The sequence below is a fragment of the Buteo buteo genome, chromosome 12 (genome assembly GCF_964188355.1).
Source record: "Buteo buteo chromosome 12, bButBut1.hap1.1, whole genome shotgun sequence".
Lineage (NCBI taxonomy): Eukaryota > Metazoa > Chordata > Aves > Accipitriformes > Accipitridae > Buteo > Buteo buteo.
The window spans coordinates 20376107-20396026 of NC_134182.1; the positions used below are offsets into that span (position 1 = coordinate 20376107).

At 41.1% G+C, this 19920-nt stretch overlaps 1 protein-coding gene across 1 annotated transcript in view; it reads right to left on the minus strand.

Annotated features, from left to right (window-relative positions):
- The window catches only part of DAAM2 (dishevelled associated activator of morphogenesis 2), a 209919-nt gene that overhangs the window by 183021 nt on the left and 6978 nt on the right, over positions 1 to 19920 (minus strand). The window contains exon 2 of the mRNA XM_075042929.1: positions 8308 to 8446. The gene's annotated coding sequence lies outside the window, so the exon portion shown is untranslated. The remainder of the gene's footprint in view (positions 1 to 8307; positions 8447 to 19920) is intronic.

A 19920-nucleotide genomic window follows, 5' to 3' on the forward strand; every position in this document is an offset into this window, starting at 1 on the left:
CACCGCCTCCAACCCGGGCGATACCCATCGCAACACCAGACGGTTTCTTACGTGCCTCGAGAACGAGAACAACGCCCTTCTACACAGCTTTTCATTCAAGGCTTTCAGGTGTTGCAGTTGTTTATTTTTGCTTCCTTCACACCCTCTGCAACGTAGGTGGGAATTATTGCACTGCGAAGGAGGAGGCAACAGCAGCAGCGGCTGGTTTCCCTGGACGGTGGGCGCAGGGCCCCATCTGTGGTCGGGACCCCAGCGGGGTGCATGCAGTGTGTCTGCTCCAACCCCGTGCTCTGTGCTGTACGCTGTGGCACGCTGTCCCCAGCCCACGGTCTGCAGTGGCATTAGGATTAGGGATATCCCCTGGCAACTCGGAGCATTTTGACCTTAAGAGATTTTATTCCCTTGTCATAGAGAGGATATGACTTCACTAAATAAAAAGCCCTCATTTCCCAGTTTTTCCTCCTCAGTCATTCTCCAGATAGCTTTAATCCTGTGCAAACCACTGTTTCTAGGATGTTTTCTGTTTTCTGACTTCACTTTCAACTATATCTGATATTAATAGCTAGATTAATATGGGGGAGCTGTCTGCCTTGTCTGTGTTGCTGCCTGCAGTGGAAGAAACCGCATTCTCTGTTAAACAGTAATGCTGAAATTCAGAGATAGTAACACCATCTGCAAAATCTCTCTCTTTTTTTAAACTCATGGAAATATATGGTTTGCTCTCTGTACATTTAAGTCATTTGTTTTCATTACAATAACTGAACTCTCATGATGACAACACCAATCAACACTTATCACAAGGCCAAGTCATATATATACAAAAATTTACATATTTAATGGCACAACCAGAGAAAGCAAGTTACAGGGGAAAAAAAATCACCTTCAAACTGGCAGGCCAAATCAAACGAGATGAGACTAAGTCACCACTGTCCTGTCTTCTCTGCCTTCATATACACCAATGCACAAAAAGCACAGAATGGGTACAAGCTGCTAGCAACCCATGATGTCTTTCTGTTTCTATGGTCCTATGGTAAAAGGACATAGGTACAAACCAACAGGTGAGTCCAGCCCTTTTAATTCTAAGAGTCCTTCACAAACAGGCTTAGTAGGTATCCGCTAACTACTGGCATGTATGCCTTCTACCCTTCAAGCAAAGTAGCCATTTATCCACATATTACTAAATTATAATCTTCAGCATTATTAGCTTTGTATTAAACCACGGGGACCCATCAGTGTTCCTCTAGCATGAGCTGTACTATGCTCCTGCCTTTCTCAGCATAAAGCCTGGGAAAGTTTTATATGATTTACACATGCAAACTACGTATGATGCACGGTAGAAGGGATCTTTTAATTCCATCAATCCTCCCCTCCGTTCACACGTTTCCATTGGTCTATTAATTCTCGCTTTTCACTCACATCTCTGCCTACTACTTTTTTCATCTTATCCTCCAAGTCCCTGCCCCTTTACTCCGTGTTTTCCCCTCCTGCTGCCAGGTACTTCTGCAGCTGATCTCCACCTTTTCAGCTCCACCTAACTGTCTTGGCCTCCCCTTCTCCCCTCTATCCTCTCAGTTTCTCATTGGAAGAGGAATGAAGAGCTGAAAGGAGAGGTGGGAATGATTAACTGATTCCTTCTCTTGCTTCCCTCTCCTTCCTCCAGCCAAGGTTCTGGAGACTTGTATCCAGCCCTAGAAACTAACCTGCAGCAGCAGGCTAAGGGACAAGGGTTAGGTAGACTCACATTACCAACACTACCTCCTTTCTTCTCACCTTAGCACACTGTACTATTTATTATGATACAGTGTAACCAAGATAAATGGCCCTTGTCTTGTTCATTAGTTAAAAATTTACAAAACACTCATCTTTAAGACAAAGCCGGTCATCCCTTTGATGCATCAGCTAAGGTTATTCTGATATGTTCAAAACAGGCAGAGTCTGTCTACAAGGCAACAGGGTAAGGCGCCTGCAGTGGATGGGGGTTTGAATTGCAAAGACACCAATGATGGAGAGAAACAAGGGCTTGGCAGGAGCTAAAGTGATGCTCTATTGCTCTGCACACAAAAAAAACAAGAATATGCAGAACACCAGAAAGCGCCCAGCAGGAAACAGGCTTGTGCCACTGGACCAGAATGATCTAACCACCATAAATGTTAAGATAAAAAAAGAATATCTGCTGTTCCTTACATTTGTTGCTCCTTGATCCTCTCATAATCCCATGCGAAAACTGCCTCCCCTCTCACCGTAGCATCTGGATGTTCCATTGACAGAGCATTGTCTAATAGTTACAGCACAACTCCTGGTTTCTATTACTGGCTGTAGGAGATGTGTGGTATATTAAATAAAATAAAGGACATATAGAATTTGAATTGTGCTGCATGCTTCAATATTTAGTCAGCAGTAAATGAAACTAGATAAATCACTGATTCTTTCTGTGACTCTGTTTCCCCAACAACAGAAAAGTACATTAAACTCTGGTGTTATATAATTTAATACTTGTATTAGTAAGAGCTTGGGATGAAAGATGACAGAGAAGCCAGCTTTTTATTATTAAATACTGAACTGCAGGTACCTCAGTGAAAACTGAAAAGTGTTGCAGTTTGCAAAAATGTTGATTCTGCAAAGCAGAAGCCCTTGCACAAGAGGTGACATTTAATAGGAGCTATTTTGGTGTCTTAGCTTGTAGGGGACAGCAAAACCAGAAGTCATCCCAAAGTTACCAAGACAGCACAAACATACCTACAAAAGCAGCTCCTTCTGAATTTAGGAATAAGACCATTAAAGAAATAACCTGCCTATTTCTATAAGCATTTTTAGGCTCTGATGACCAAGGTCAAAACCAAAAAGCTATATTATTATCTGAGTATAAGGGCTCTTAATAGTAAAGAGTGAAAAGACAAGGGAAAAGGAACATAAAAAAATGAATAGATTATTTGCTGCTCAAAACAGATTCCTTATAGAACGCCGAAGTAAAAGCTTCTGTGAGATGTTGCTCTACCTCTGGAGATATGAACTGTTTGTTAGATCCCTTGTCAAAACAAAAGGACACAGATATATTAATCTAACAACAAAAGTGCCCATTGTGAGAGGAGACCAAGTGCCAGGCGGTCTGCTTCATCTGACATTGCAATTAAACACCATGGCTTTGTGAGCTTGGCTGCACGCCTTGCCTGACACCACCACCCAGTGCTGCTATAGGGTCTGCAGCTCAGTCACCACAGGCTACAGAACTAGCAACACTTTCATACCCTTCCTACAAAGACAGTTTCTGCATGCCTCTTGGTCTCTGAAATACCACACAATGTTTTGAGCATCTCTTGAGCGTGACATGCAGAGCAGTATTACTACTATACACTGGCATTGGGTGTAACATGGTGATGGAACCATCCCTATCCTTACTTATCAAAGAGCTGCAAGAAATTCTGTCCCCTGTCACTGAGGGGCTGAAATGAGGCATATATAGTCAATACAATACAGACATGCATATATGTTCTTTTAGTTAATATAATTCTTCTAAAATTATTTTTATCTTTGGGCTCAAACCACACCATCAGATCTAAGGGCTGGATTCCACTTCCACTGAATTCCTGATGAATAAGGATGGAACCATGCTCCAATTCAGGGATATATAAATTTCAGATTGAAGCTTTTCAATCCTAACCCACATCTTTAAGGTGTTAATGCAGCAGTTTGGGAACTTGCTGTGAACTTTAAAAAAAGTAGGGATCTGGGCAATGGTCATCTGAAATAGCGTTCATTATTAATGCCACAAGATTGTTTTCCACTTGAATCATAATGCATGTACATACCTGTGTGTGCATGTATGCCTTTATACAGGTGAATGCATGCAGATGTTTGAGTGAAACTGCAACAGAATTTATTGCTGTTAAGGTTAGCTTGCACCTGCTGTATTATTGGTGTACTTCTTTTTCTGCAGCATTCCTGATACCATGGAAAAATATGTTTTAGTTAGCTGCCATTACAAACCCAGCACAAACATTTATTTTTGGTGGGTTTATTTTCTCAGTTAAAAAAAGAAAAATTGGTTAGAAGTAAATAAATTGGCTCCTAGAACCTAAGCCTTACCAGATCTGTAAGAGTTGTGCAGTTAATGAAAGTTATAGCCTTCAACATGAAGATAATGTTCCTTGACAATGCCTTAAATCAATGTACTAGCTATCAAACTACTTCTACCAATTGTTCTTAAATAAAAAGATTTGTTTTCCTTATTATAAAATGACCCACACCACAGAATTTAGGTCAACTACATTCAAATCTGTATACATTATAATAAAATATAAGGTGTTGGTTTGGACCTTTCTGGAGATGGCACATTTCAATTTCACCCTTTTCCCTGTTCATACCTCCTCCTCTTTCATTGGTTTCTCAAGCCCATTATAACCCTTTCTCCTGTACTGGTTAAGATTCAGTGAGTGGTCTGCACAAGTTGTCGGCTGACAAGGGAACACGCAAGCCCAAAAGAAAAGCCATCAGTATTTGCTGCAATTCAGACAACAGCTATGGAAAGAGGAAAAAGACATTTGCTCTTCAGAAAGGAGAAGAGGTTTACAAGCTCTTAGAAAGCAAAAGTCAGAGATTACTCCAACTGAAGGAAAAAAAGAAAAAATGTGGAAATTGTACAGGAATTGTCTCATTTCTCCCTTTAGTTTTGCTTGGTATTCCTCAAACATTTTGAAAGTGCAACTCTGTTTTCAGATAACAGCCCAACTCAAACCCAGATTCCTGAAGACAAGGGAGAGAGACTTAAGACAGAATTAGATTAAATTTCCTGCCACTGAAACATTATCATCTGCCAGCAATTAAAGGTAGTTAGCAGAACCTGACTACTGTAGACATTTGTAGCCAGCAACTTCACCATGGCTTCACTTGCCTGCCTTGAAGAAACTTGTGTTGTGTTCACACCTAACATCTATGAGCATTTTGAACCTATTTGTGATACTTTCTCAGGGATAACAGATCACAGTTTTGGAAAAAAAAAAATTCAGCTGAACTTCAGATCCTTTCAGTTTCTTTCTGCTATTCAGTTAGCAAAACAGAGGGCACTGATTCATAAAATGGAGTCTTCCTCTGCTTTCCCCATAATTTTCGAATGCTTCCTTCTATTCTATACATATCTTCTCATCTTCCAGAGAAATAATTTAAAAAAACAAAACAACTGTGTTCTAGCAAACGGTCACCTTACAGAAAGGTGCAGTATGCAGACAGGTGATCTGAACCACAGACATCAGTAACCACATGTTGTTGGCTAGATCTACTAAATATCTGAACTAAGGAGGGCTGGAGTGAGCTTGCCCCTAGGCAGCCATTCCAACAAAAGTCAGGATAATGCCATTCCTTAACATTTTTCACTAGAAGGATTTTTTTGCCTTTTTGGAAAAAAAAAAAAAAATATCCAAAGATCACCTTGGGCTGCACTGCAACATAGGCTTTCACTAACACTAATTTTAAAATTAGTTTGGGCTCTGAATGGTATGGGGTTTTTTTTCTTTTATTCTCCTGATTTATGTGCATGGATTTGTTTAGCTGCATGGCAGGGAGGGGTGTGTGGGGGTTTTTTAAGTTTTGGAAGTGTTTAGGGAATGCCTGATTTTGTATTGCCGATCACTTAATTAGCAATGATCTAGATCAAAATGTATTGTTCCAACCAAGAATAGGGCATTAATACAGTCAGAAATAAAGTCAGTCTCTAGGTATGAACACACAGACCTCAGTGACTTCCAGGAAAATCAAACCAATGTCTATACAAAGCAAAAGGGAAAGGCAAAGGCTATTTCCACTTCTAATTCTGATGCAGGGTCTAGGCCAGATCTTTTACTCTCATTGATTTCTGGTTAGCACAAAACTGGAGTGAAGTCATAATGGCAGTTTTTAAACTTCCCTTGCAACACTGTGGTTTATAAGCTGATCAAGGTATGTCAAGACGCTGATACCAACTTAGAACAGCCTTGGGGTTTTGTAAACATTTGGCTACTCATGGATCCTGAAACACCTGCTTAGTGGGCAGGGAGCTCCAGCTAAATATCCTCTTCTTTACAGTACTGGTGACAGAGCTATCACACTGCTCCCATTCCACCTAGGAAACTCACTTCCTTCAAAAGTGATTTTAAGGTTGCCAGTTCTGCATGTTTCTGAGTGCTTTGTAGCATCTCAGTGGAACAAAGTAGCTGGAGCTACAAATCCTGGCTCCATCTGTGGTGCTAGACAGGGGACAACATTTACTTACTGTGTATTCTTTACAGAAGAGCTAGAAGGATTAGTTACGGTTGGTACAGCTTGCTATACTCTGATTATTCATGTCCTCTGAAGTTTACATGCAAACTAATTAGCAGCACTGATCCCCTAGTAAGAAGCTGAAATCAATTAGGAAGGCAGCTGACCTTATTATAGCAATTAATTGCAAATGACCTTTATATTCAGTACTTGATGGCCAAGCTCTTTATTCTGGTTTTTGGGGCTTTGGTGTTTTGTTGTTGGTTTGGCTTGGGTTTTTTTCCCCCTCCATTACACCACTGTTAACACATCCTGATTTTTCTTAGACATAATTTCCATCACATAGAATCTGTCCTATTTTGTGACACACACTTTTCTGGAGAATACTTGGCTTTCTTTACAGGAATTCCTGTATGCTTAGGAGTCCTGGAAATGGGACAATGTTCCTACCGAAAGGTGGCTCCTTACTTTTAGGCAAAGGATACTGAATTGCTCTCTTGGATGCTAAGTAGTACATGTGTGATTACCAGAAAGATTGAGTTGCTTTAGAGAAAAAAATTACATTGCTCTGTCTGTGAAGCAGTTGACTGGGATATGAAGAGAGGCACACCCAGATTCTGCAAGCTTTAATTCCATCGTGCTAGTCTGAGCCAGAAGGAGATTTGGCGTATGCCAAGAGAGCAGGACATATTTAACTAGGTAGTGGCCCTGATTCTATGCAAGATGTTCATGCACAGAGACTGGGCTCCTAAAGTCATTGTTTGCTCCTGAACAACAGCACATGCCAGAGAAGAAACTGGTCACCCTGAGGGATGTAGCTAATCAATAATGAATTAGTTTTGCAGAAGACTTAAAAAATGTAAAATGGTAATCCTTTAAAATTATGGGCAGTAAATGTGTTCCTCTTGAATACATTTTCATACACAGCTAGAACACTGGAGCTGTGAGCAAAACATCTTACTTTTTTTCACATAACAGAATCTGAAGTTTAGCATTTGTATTTTTTGTATTGGCTGTCTGTGAGGTTCTAACAGCTGTGGGAACTATTTGGGATACTGACAGAGGGGCAGGATCATGCCTATGGAGACAACTACAGGAAGCTTACTGCTCAATTCAGCAGAAGTATGACTGAGCTTGAGCCCTGACAACTGATTCACCACTCCTCTGCTGCTTGGTTTACTCATTTACATCAGTGTGAAGCATGCACCATCTTAACTCAGCCGCACTTTACACTCACATTGCACTCATGTAAATATCACTGCAGAGTGCATAGTAGTAGGGAACTGGGTCACATGACTTCACAGCACTTCAGATCCCGTAAAGTGGAAATATCATGGGAAGAAAAGGTTTCACATTATTTTGTCTCTGTAAGTGATTGCTGCAAGCACTACAAGAGAAATAGAAAGGACACTGAAAATGATGAGACGTTAGGTGTAATTAGGCTTCATGCACAAATTGAATGCACACTCTCTTCTTAATAGACTAAAACCCTAAAGGATTCTAAATTGCACCAAGGAGGAAGATGCTGACACTAAGTTTTCTTCTAATTGGTGGCTGCTCTGGAAGAATGAAGGACAGAATAAAGAAAGAAAGGAAAAATAGAGCATAAACCCAAGAATGTTACTAAACTATCATTTCCAGTAAGCTTATTTACTAACTTACAAGAAATGCCTCCAGTTTAGACTATAATTGTAATCAAAACCAAGTTAATATGCTGGCCCTCAGACTGAGTAACAGTGTGACTAATACTTGTAGCACAGCATGGATACAAGTTTTGTTCTGTTGGAATGGTGATGGGGTAAAGAGAACAAATGGGGTAGGACGTTACAATTTTTATGCCATTAGCATATATGTTGCTTCTAAACACACCTGGTTTGTCTATAATTGGGGATAGTGAGGCCCTGTATGCTCTAACCTTGCTCTAAAGTTGAAAAACACCTTGCAATAGGTGTCAGATGCCTCTTGCCTGGTGAATGTAGGTAACATCACACAAATTTAAGAGAACAAAAGTGTTAGCTAAAATCCTGTCCCCTGGTATTCCATTCCTCTCCCATTCCCCACACACAAATTAGAACTAACCTGGATGATTTGTGTAGTTTCTGATTTGCTCTTCTCTCTCTCTCTGTAGGTCTCTGTGTTCAGTTCAAGACCTCACCGTGTAGGAAGAGCCTACCTTCAGACGAGTTAGTGCAGCTCTTTTGACTGTAGAGATGGTCTTCTGGAGAAACAATTGCAAATAAATAGTTCCTTTTAGCTTTCTATCAACATAAAAGGCATCTCCAATGTTTTTTCACTTTCAAAAGAAATTACAGAAGAAATATGTACTGAGGTTCCTGTATGGTCTCTGTTAACCAGTACAGGGCTGGTCTTCCAGTGTTCTGATGAAATTACTTTGTCTTAAACCAGAATAATTTGAAGCACATGCTTGACACTAAGCAAGAGAAGATGCAGGTAGTAGGTACTATTTGGGCATGTAAAGGCAAGAAAACACTTAAAGGCTTCTTTGCTGAAGCACTCAACGGCGCTCTTAATACACTCTAGAATCAAATCCAGTATGAGTATCTCACATGTACCATCATATCTTCAACATTGATTGCATCTGCATTGTAGACAAATTGTTGATTGGTTACTCTACATATTAAATTTGAGTATAAGGATAGTGAGTGATCACTGATAGAGAAACAAATTTGTCTGCACAGAGTATGATTAACGTATACAAAGATTGTTTTCAGCTGATACAGAACTATTGGCTTTGGCTTCTTTCTATCAGCTGCTCTAGACAGATGACTTCCAGGATTTAGGATTAAATCTGTTATGAATTATTTACTTTTATCATTCAGCTAATTTTTGTGTTTTGGGTTTTTTTTTTCATTATTGTTTATTAAAGCCAAATGACTGTGCTCCAGGACATTCCACAAATGTTGCTGTACTGTCGTTTTAGGAAATACCATTAAAGCGACCTTTTCCTTGTTTGCTTCCCATGGCATTTAACTAAGCTGTTTTAAGAGAAACATCATTAAAATTGTCAATTCCTCCACGGGTACCTTAAGATTATTCATAGAAACTGTACTCTTTTAGGGATAACAGAAACACATGGCCTTGTTTTCCTTTCATTAACCCCATTTTCCACTGAAGTAACAATATCAACTTTAACACAGGTTTATCAACACTGAGCAAATTCAGGCCTCTTTTTTTTTTTTTTTTTTCCTTCTCTGTTAGAATTTGGTACTAGTGAAAGATACCACATTAGAAACATTAGAGAGTGAAGTCCTCTACCCAACCGCAAATTATATATATAGCACAGGAAGCAATTCTACTGCTCCCCCCCAAACTTTTCACAATTCCTGATTTTTGTCCTGGCATAACTTATTTTAAGAGGATGAGGAACAGCACATCCCAAATAGTACTTGACCCAAAATAGTAAGTGCCAGCTGTTTTGACTTGGTCATGAGGAAAAAACAGATTAAGGTATCACAGAGCACAGAACAGCTGATGTTGGAAAAGACCTCTGGCAATCACCTGCTCAAAACCCACTGCTCAAAGGAGGGTCAAGGAGAGAAGGTTGCCTGGGGCTGCATCCAGCCAGGTTTTGAGTACCTCTATGTATGGAGCCTCTACAACCTCTCTGAGCTACCTGTTCCAGTATTTGATCATGCCCACATTAAAAAAGTTTTTTGTTATGTTTAAATGGAACTTCTTTTATTTCAGTTTGTGCCCATAAACTCTCGTCCTGCCACCAGGCACCACTGAAAAGTATCTGGCTCCATCTTCTTTACTCCCCCCACCATCAGGTATTTATACATAATAATAAGATCTCCTCAAGCCTCGTCTTCTCCAGAATAAACAGTCCCAGGTCTCTCAGTCTTTCCTCATATGTCAGATATACCAGCCCTTTAATCACCTTTGTGGCCCTTTGTTGCACTCTCTCCAATATGTCTTCTGCACTGGGGAACCCCAGAACTGGACAGAGCACTCCAGATGTGTCCTACCAGTGCTGAGCAGAGAGGAAGGATCACTTCTCTTGACTTGCTGGCAATGCTTTTCCTAATACAGTCCAGAGGCTGTTGGACTTCTTTGCCACAAGGGTACATTTCAGACTCATGTTCAACTTGTGTTCAAGGACTCCAAGTCCTTTTTCACAAAGCTGCTTTCCAGCTGGTTGGTCCCAGCCTGTACTGGTTCATGAGGTTATTTCTCCCCAGGAACAGGACTTGGCATTTCCTTTTTTTTAATTTTATGAGCTTCCTATTAAGGTGCCTCCAAACAGCAGTATGACTATCAATCTTTCTTCCCAGTTTTATGTTGTCTGCAAACTTGCTGAAGGTGCACTCGGTCCCACCATCCAGGCTATTAATGAAGATGTTAAACAGTTTTGGATCCCAATACCAACCCTGGGATACACCATTTGCATGGCCTGCAGCTGATCTGTTTGCTGCTAACCACAACCTTTTGAGCCCAGCAGCTCAGCCAGCTACTAAGCCATGTCACTGTACACTTATCTAGCCCACACTTCATCAGTTTGTCAATGAGAATGTTAGATGAAAGTGTCAAAAGCCTTACTAAAGTCAAGATAAACAGCATCTGCTGCTCTCCCCATATCTACCAAGACAATCGTCTTGTCATAGAAGGCTATTAAGATGGTCAGCCATAATTTCTTCTTATAGATCCGTGCTGACTACTCCTAGTCACCTTCTTGTCCTTCATATGCTTGGAAACAGTTTCTAGGATAGTTTGCCCCATCACCCTCTCAGTGACTGAGATGAAGCTGTCCACCCTGTAGTGCTCCGGATCCTCTTTTTTGTCCCTCTTGAAGATAAAAGTGACAGTTGCTTTCTTCCAGTCCTCAGGAACCTTCCCCAGTGGCCATGACCTTTCAAAGCTAATGGCTTCACAATGACATTAGACAGCTCCCTCAGCATTTGTGGGTGTATCCCATCAGGTTTCAGGGACTTAGTTGTTTATTTGTCCAGTTTATTTAAATATTCCCTAACCCAATCCTCATCCATCAAGGGTAAGTCTTCCTTGCTCCATAGTTTGCCGCTGGTCTCAGAGGCCTGGAATTTCTGAAGGTGAGTACTTCCAGTAAAGACCACAGTGAAGAAGACTTGAGTATTTCATCCTTTTCTGTGTCCTTTGTCAACAGGTCCCCTAGACCATTCAGCAGTGGGTCTACTTTTCCCCTCATCTTTCTTTTGCAGGTTCTCTCCCTTTAGACACTCTTTTTGTTGCCCTTCATGTCCCTTAGCAGATTCAACTCCAGGTAGGCCTTGGTTTTCCTTACCCCATCCCCACACACTCAGTGTCTCTATATTCCTCCCAGGTCACCTGACCCTACTTCCACCTCTTGTAAACTTCCTTTTTTATGTTTGACTTTAGTCAGGAGCTCCTTGCGTATATACACAGGCCTCCTGACACCTTTGTTTCATTTTCTGCTCAACCAGATGAACTGTTCTTGAGCTTGGAGGAGGTGATCCTTGAAAATCAATTAGCTCTCCTGGACCTCTCTTCTCCCCAGGGCCGTGTATTGTGGGATTCTTTCAAGCAAGTCCCTGAACAGGCCACAGTCTGCTTTCCTGAAGTCCAAGGTCGTGATCCTGGTTTCTGTCTTGCTTCCTCCTCTCAGGATCCTGAACTCTACCAACCCATGATCACTGCAGCCAATGCTACCCTTGACTTTCACATCCCTAACCAATTCTTCCTAGTTTGTAAATACCAGGTCCAGTAGAGCAACTCCTCTCTTCAGCTCATCTATTATCTTTGTTAAGAAGTGTCATCACTCCAGAAACCTCCTGGATTTCTTGTGCCCTGCTGTGTTGCCCTTCCAGCAGATATTGAGGTGGTCATGAGCCTCTTCCAGTTGCCTGAAGAAGATCTCCTTTACTTGTTCTTCTGATCAGGCAATCTATAACAGACATCCATCAAAGCATTGCTCTTGTATAGGCCACTAATCTTGACCTGCAAGTTCTCAACTGGCTCATCGGCCATCCCTACAATGAGGTAGTGTCAAGCAGGTGCTATCATACACTGGAGAACCATTTCACAGCAACATCAGGCTCCTCCTCTGCTGCAGTATTGTCCTCCCTATGCTTTCCAGGGAACACTCACAAATTCAAAGATATCCCATTCTGGGAGGCCTCATGCTCATTCAAAGCAACACCACAGCTCAGGGTCAGCTTACATCAATCTGTTTCCCTGCAAATTGCAGTTCCTTCCCAGTTTGGTGGTGTTTATATTTCTTTCCTAGTCTCCAGTCTTGCCACCTGGGACTCCACCACACTGACACATTAGGCCACATTTTAAGACTTGGACCTTTACCTTCCTAGAAAGAAGTTTCAACTAAACCTTTCCATCTCATTAATGTAGAGAAACCCTCACATGGTCATGGTTACCCTAGTGCTCTCTGCTAAAGGTTATCTCCATTCGTTCCCTATGTTATCACCTCATGATTCAGTCTGTCCTTATATTCCCTAAAGAGCTATCCTTAGTCATGCAATTCACATGGCATTACATCTCATCCCTGAGTCTAAATGTAAGGTAGCTTACCCTATGACACCTACAATTGTAACAAATTTTCATACTGATCAACTGAAACTGCATTTGAACAGGTGACCAAATCTGTGTTTAGCCACATGTAATAACTATAAGCTTACTTATCAAGTGGGCCTGCTTATTTCTATAGCACTGTTTTTGGTATGAAGCACTGGCTGTTTGATTCTGCATTCACATCTGCATCTGTCAGTGCCACAGCATCTCACTATGCAATAAAGTGATCCTCGTCCCCATCTTCCTAACACAACATGTTACAGAACTAGGATGTAACATCTGACAAGATGCAACAGGCATGCTTCTGTGTAGTCCTCATTCATCTCTAAGAAAGTTTCTGCCTCAGCTGACACTAGGGCAGTGAACCCATGGGGCTTTAAGAAGCATTGACTGACACATTAACCACATGCAGTTCTAAGTGGTTTTTTTCAAAAGAGCTGGTGGAGATGGAGCAGGGAAAGAGAGGTTTAATGTCAAATTTCTTCACTTGATGCAAATATCAACCCCCTTGAGTAATAATTTGACATTCCTCAGCAAAGACATGCTCTGCTTTTGAAATACTTACCTTTCGTTTATTTTTTATAACCTTAAGAAAAGAAGAATGTGAACTGTTTTGGTTTTTATCTTCCTGTGACGGCAGAGGTTTATTTATAGCCAAGAACTGCAGGACAGTTCTCACATGGCTGCTGAAAATTAAAACAGCATGTACGGTTTTGTTTTGTTTTGCTTTTATGCCTTTGCCGCTACAATCTCTCCCTGCGTTCCCTAAACCCTTGTTATTGTAACCAGAGCCACATTTTGCATTGCTACAATTGCAGGGTTATGTAAATTCCAAAGGCTTTAAAGGAAAGGGCCTGCAGATTCTGCTCTGGGCCATAGGGAAGTTGACACAAACAGTTATGCCCAACCTCTAGGGAGAGGCAAAGGCATTCATAAATTGTCAACAGACAGGAAACCTAAGTCAACCTCAGCATCAACCTGAAGTTTTCTAAACCTTTTAGAATGTACTGGTTTTATTTAAATAGATTGCTCTCTCATTTTCAGTGTTGTGCTTTACTATCGCCAGGAAAATTTCTTTCAGCCACTTCTGGAAATCTTCTATAACTTGTCTCACTTTCCACCAGTGTGTACTGGTTTACCCAGGACAGCCAACAACAGAAAGCTCTACAGGTACAAACTTTTTCAGACTCAAGAAACTGTATTTTTGCAGTGATCATGAAACTGTACACCTTGAAAGTCATTACTTTACTCATGAAGACTTTTATATTAAAAAGAAAATTACACCAAAATAGAACAACCATACTCATGAAAGACAGCAAGAGAACAAAGAGTATGCATCTGATCCCTTGCAAGAAGTTTTTACAGCAAGTAGGGGTGGGAAGAAGTATGATACATGTTGCACATCTGTGTGCTTCTGAGTAACCAAGTTGTAATGCTGACACTAGCTGTGCATTTCTGTGTGGGCATGGGCAAGCCAATTCATGTTTCTGACTCTGTACTTTCTAAAAGAGGGATAACAATGCCTGACTCAGAGTCAATGTCAGAAGGCTCTGCATAAGTCCATCTTAGTCTCCAGTGTTTAGACAATTCAGCTAAATGAGAAAAATGTTTAGCCCACTTCTCCAGTCTTGCTTCTATTTCAGCTCTAAATCACCATTAGTCAAATCATTCTTAGACCTCAGACAAAAACCTAGATTACATTATTGCTGAAGTATGTGGAAGTTTTGCACAGCATGGTGCACCCTGATCACTGGAGCGTGCTAATGAGAGCTCAGGGAAATTACCGGTTTTGTGAAAAGGTGCAGCCAGAACTCCCTAGCCGATTCAGCTAACACCAAAAGGAAGGATGAGGCTGTGGTGCTACTCCAGCATGCTGCTTTCTGTAGCTGTTGTGTTTTCCAGGCAACCTTAAACTTGCTGCAGTGGATATGAAAAAGAGGGGCTTGCTGCATTGTTCACCCACCTCTTTGGTGCCAAGTCAATCATGGTAAGTCCTCAGGAAAGAAAACACAGAAGCACTGCCTTGCACTCTGCAACCAGGGAGGTCTGTGCCAAGCTAACATAGAAGGGACATTCCAAGCAATTCCCAAGCCATGATATTTTAAAAACTATCACTACAATGGAAGAGATTACTTCAGTAGTGGACAATAGCTCCTACTCAGCTGGTAGTTACTGTCACTGCACAGGTGGCAACAGCTGTTCTTATTATGAAAGTGTAGCTGTTTAAATCTTATTAAGAAAGACAAGACCTATTTCTGGAGGTGCAGCTACATAGGATCCCTGCACAGCTCGGGGCTTCTACCTGTTTGCCATGTGTGTTTATTTACTTGGGGCCAGGAACTGTTCTGCAGAGCTCTGATCCTGACCATCACTGTGACCTTGGGCAACTGACTGAAGGCTTTTGCACCCACAACTCCTTTTGAAGTCAACTGGTGATGTGGATGCTCAACCATTCTGAAAAAACAAGCCCTAGAGGTCAAAGCCAAAGTCTGCTAGAGCTGAGGTGTTTGGGGTCACATTGTAAATTATATAAATTTTGAACACAAAACCTGAAGCATCCACAGCTAACAAATATTTTTGTAAATGTGGTCCTGTAATTGGCCCAATGTAACAAAACTCTCAGACACAGAGGGGTGGAGTCCAAGGGACCATCTATATTAACATTTTTTAGAAGGGGACAGTTTATTAAGGGTCTGTGTGGAGTCAGAAACAAGCAGCCAGAAGACAAAGAGAAACCAGAAATCAAAGGAGACAGCTATATTAGACTGTGTCCCATTCTTTGTGCACCTAATGATAAGTATCTGAGAACCATACATTTTACTGAACCAGGTAAAGTTCTGACCAAAATCATTACTTTATTCTGTAAGTTATGTTTCCTAATAGTCTAAACTCTTGAATCATTTCCTCAAAGATGACTAGTTTAGGGCTTAAAAGCACTGTGGAACACAGGCAAGAAACTCTGATATCCTATAATATCAAATTCCTCAGATTTCAGTCTTGAACTTGAATCAAAATTTATACATGCCTCTAAATGATGAGCACTGCTTCATACAGACTTTGGCATCTTAACCAAGTATTGAGCAAGGTGGAGGTTGCTTAGCTTTTGGAACCTGTGAAGTCTGCAGCCTGTAATTATTGGCCAAACCAGCAGTGTAGCTCCCGTCTACAATTCATTTGTTTTCCTGAGTTAAAAAAACCCTTTCTTACCTTCTGTGCTTGCATAGCCAATAGATATTACTTGGCTCAGCACAGTTAGCAAACAAGGCAGGACAAGGGGCCACTTAGCTCTGACGCATTTTACAGCAGAGAACCTCCAATAGCTGACACAGTTCAAGCAAGGCAAAAAATCATAAAATACTAATAAACATAACCACACAGACTTTTTGATACATCAGACAGGCCCACTGAAATAGAAGTATAACAAAATCCTCCTCCTGATACCCAATGATAATAAGAAAATGAAAGGCCTGTGTTGGCCCAGTGGTTCAATGTGTTGAGGTCTAGTTAGGCCCATATTAAATTCTAAGGACTACCATATTCCTCTGTTGGGTAAAGAAAGGAGAGCAAAAAGAAAGAACTGTAATCATATGGATAGAAGGTACATAGTAAAAAAAAAAGCAAAGCAAACCAAACAAAAACCCACCCATAAACAGGAATGGAATGGAATGGAATGGAATGGAATGGAATGGAATGGAATAGTTCAGTTGGAAGGGACCCACAATGATCACCTAGTCCAATTGCCTGAATGTTTTAACGCTCTCTAATGATACAACTCAGGTGAGCTGCAAAACGCAGACTTGTGTTGTCCTCTCTCCTTGCTGCAATCAGTTACACCTGAAAATATGTGGAGGGAAAATGACAGCTGACACAGCCATAGTAAAAAAGACCCAAACTAAGAAGTGGCAACTCTGAGGGTGTGAGAAAGACTGCAAACAAATCACTGGGTGTATCAGATATACAGACTCTAATATACTGCAGTGATTACTATGTCTCTGCTCAGTGAACATGTAAAAGGGAGCTTGGTGTTTTAAGAACCATGCACAATGACCACTGCACAAACTCAGGTCTGGGTGCATTTGCCTAGGAGTGATACAACTTTTGCTGTGACCCTAAAGCCTCATGGGACTCTCAGAACATAACCAAAGTCCAGAGTTACTAAACAAATCCAGCATGGGATCTTATTCTACATGGAGAGTTTCTAGACTGCTTCTAAGTATCAAAGAAGTGGGAAAACTCTTTTTGTGACACCCATGAGTGAATTTCTCAGGGAGCTTCACTGGGGCTACAGGGCCCATTATTTCTTACCCTATTAGCATCACAAGATGCAGTGTGTATGATCCACATCAAATGTCAAAATCTGGTTCTAGAAACAAGCCTCCAAAATGCTAGTGAGAACTTTAGCTTCAAAAGTCCAAACACAACAAATATATGAACCTAGAGAGCTCATGGACTTAGGTCACACAGTCTAAACAGGAAACCTAGAAAATAAAGCTTATATATCCATGCAGCCTGGGCTGTTCCATTGCAAGCAAACAAACAAACAGTAGGTAGGTAAGTAAGTAGATAGATAGATAGATAGCACACTGGAAAGCGCATACCCCAAGTCACACAAACAGTTAATGGCAGTTAATGACAGTGGCCAGCCAGCAGAATGAAGCCCAAGATTAACAATGGGAGAATTTCTAATGGAAGTCAAGGAGTATTTCCCATTTCTTTGGAGGCATTGCCCCCTAGTCTGGCACCAAACTGCTCAGCTCCCTCTAGCTTCTTTGTGAATTAAGTAATCCTGAAAGAACTAAAGAACCCCAAGAAACCATGACTAATGAGGGATCAAAGGAAAAATGAAGGTTGCCTATCTGTAACCATCACTGTGTAACCACTTAGTATTGAGTACCCAGAATTGAACACAGCGTTCCTAGTGTTGTTTCATCACAGCTCACAGACATATTTCCTCAGCAGGCTATTTGGATCAAAGACTTAAGGCAACATCCCTGAAAGAAAAGAAAAGGCAAAACACAGAAGGGACTTTTTTGCCATCTGCTTCCATTTTAATTTGCTGCACTCCCACATGTCACCAGAGCCTGTAGGGTGGTCAATTGGATTCTGTGTCATGTGCATTCATGGGAGTATAGGACTACAAGGTCATCACATCCTGTTTCCTACAATCACAGACAACTGCGTAGTAGACACATAGTCCAGCAGACTCCACAGCACATTTATTCCAATCCTGTCACACTATAATGTAAGACTTTTCAAGAGATCAGTGGGAAGCAGAATCAGGTAGGTTTTCCAGTCTGAAGTGAGGCAACCCTTTTCACTCTTAGTTTAAAGCACCTGACAACAACAAATGAGGTATTTCATTTCACAGATGTATAATATCATCTCCCTGACCTCTGATATCTTGATTCTAGAGGTCATAATTTAGTCCACTCTTATTTAAACATTCATGCTCTGTGGGTAAAAATACATATAGCTACAGATATTTTTGTATGTCAAAGTGAGAAACACCAAAATATTGATATGTATGTAATCTGAATTGTACCTTGCAAAAATCAAGGCTGGTAATTGAAAAATTGACTCTCAATACTGATGAAGCTGCATTCTTAAACTGCTTTTTATTAAAGTACAGTGATGCTATATGGAAATGTTAATATATTATATTAGGTCAACTCTAGTAAGTATTTTCTTAGATATGGCTCCCATTTCACAGTAGTTTAGCTACACTAACAGATGTGTAAATCAGAAAGAGTATGGGCCTCTGGAGATGTCCCGATAGATGTGAACATACTAAACATTGCCACTGTAAGTAAGCAGAGGATGAGGCAGTGAAGAGTTGCTTGCTAAATTTTGCCTCTGTTTAAACATAAAATGTGTCATGAAGGGCACAGTAAGACATTTATAGCTTAACACATGTCCCCCAGCAGGTACATGAAGCTATTCTAGATAAGTCCAGACGTAGCTGGGAAACAATTCATGGGTCCCCCAAGGAAAATTTCACCTAGTCAGAAAATGTATCTGATTTTCTCCCTATCACTTAGTAATGGTGAGTGCCAAAGACTTTGTAACATTCACACAGGCTGCCTGAATCCTGCTGAGGAGAAAAGTCTAAGGTCAAGCTTTGTACTTCTGTCACTGGCAACACATTTCAGGGCCTCTACAACAGAGCCAGAGAGATTCACTCGTTGGGATGCCTGACCCACAGGGCAGTAAAAGTATGAAACAAGCAATGAGGGCAAGTTCATATCTCAGTAGGGCACAGTTGGAAGACAGTTCATATTGGCAGGGCCCTAGCATGGTTATTACTCTATCCCTGCATAACAGTGCAGGAGGATGCTGACAGATCAGATCGCAGGCAAGAACAAAACCAACTGTCTCTCTGTGCATTCAGCTGTTAGAAACATAGTTTAATTGGTTCCCGCTGTATACATGGCTGCAAAAGTAGCAAAGGACTGAAGTCCCCTCGTGTTTGGTCAAGATCTTGCTTTCTTTCATCTGTTGTGCAGATGCTGATGGGGTCGCCTGCCTGGAGGGGGTCAGGATTCTGCCAAATGGATTTAAGCAGGGTACTCACAGTCCAGGCATCCCAGCTTAATGGTCAGTGACTCAGTGAGAAAACCAAGACTGTCTGCACTAGTGGATGGCCCCATTCCTGAAAAAGTTTGTAAGGAAGAATGGTATCCTGGCAAACCTTCTCTACAGATGTACGCTGTTTAATCTAACAAATAAAACCATTCCACCCAGTTAGTGCAGATCTCTTACAATCATTATCAGCAGTACCTAAGTTTCATACTCTATGTGTAGGCAAAAACCTAAATGAAGGGCAGAGAGTAGGAAGAATAACTGGGGATTATAACTAGAGGCTCTGGGAAGCCAGAACATGGATTTGGGGGGGGGGGGGGGGGGGGAGGGTAGAAAAAGGGGAGGAGTACCCACTCTGCAGGAAGGTGATATACTTGCATTCTGGGAGAAGTATGATTTTGGTGAATATATGGCTTGTCTACCAGGCAGGAGGCTAAATGTGACATAATGATAAAGATGTTGGTATACTATTTTAGTTTAATTGCTATGGTTTTGTTAAACTAACACTTCAGAGGACATAAAGATAGCTGAAAAAAAATGGGTCTCTAACTTACCTGCAGTGAGAGTATT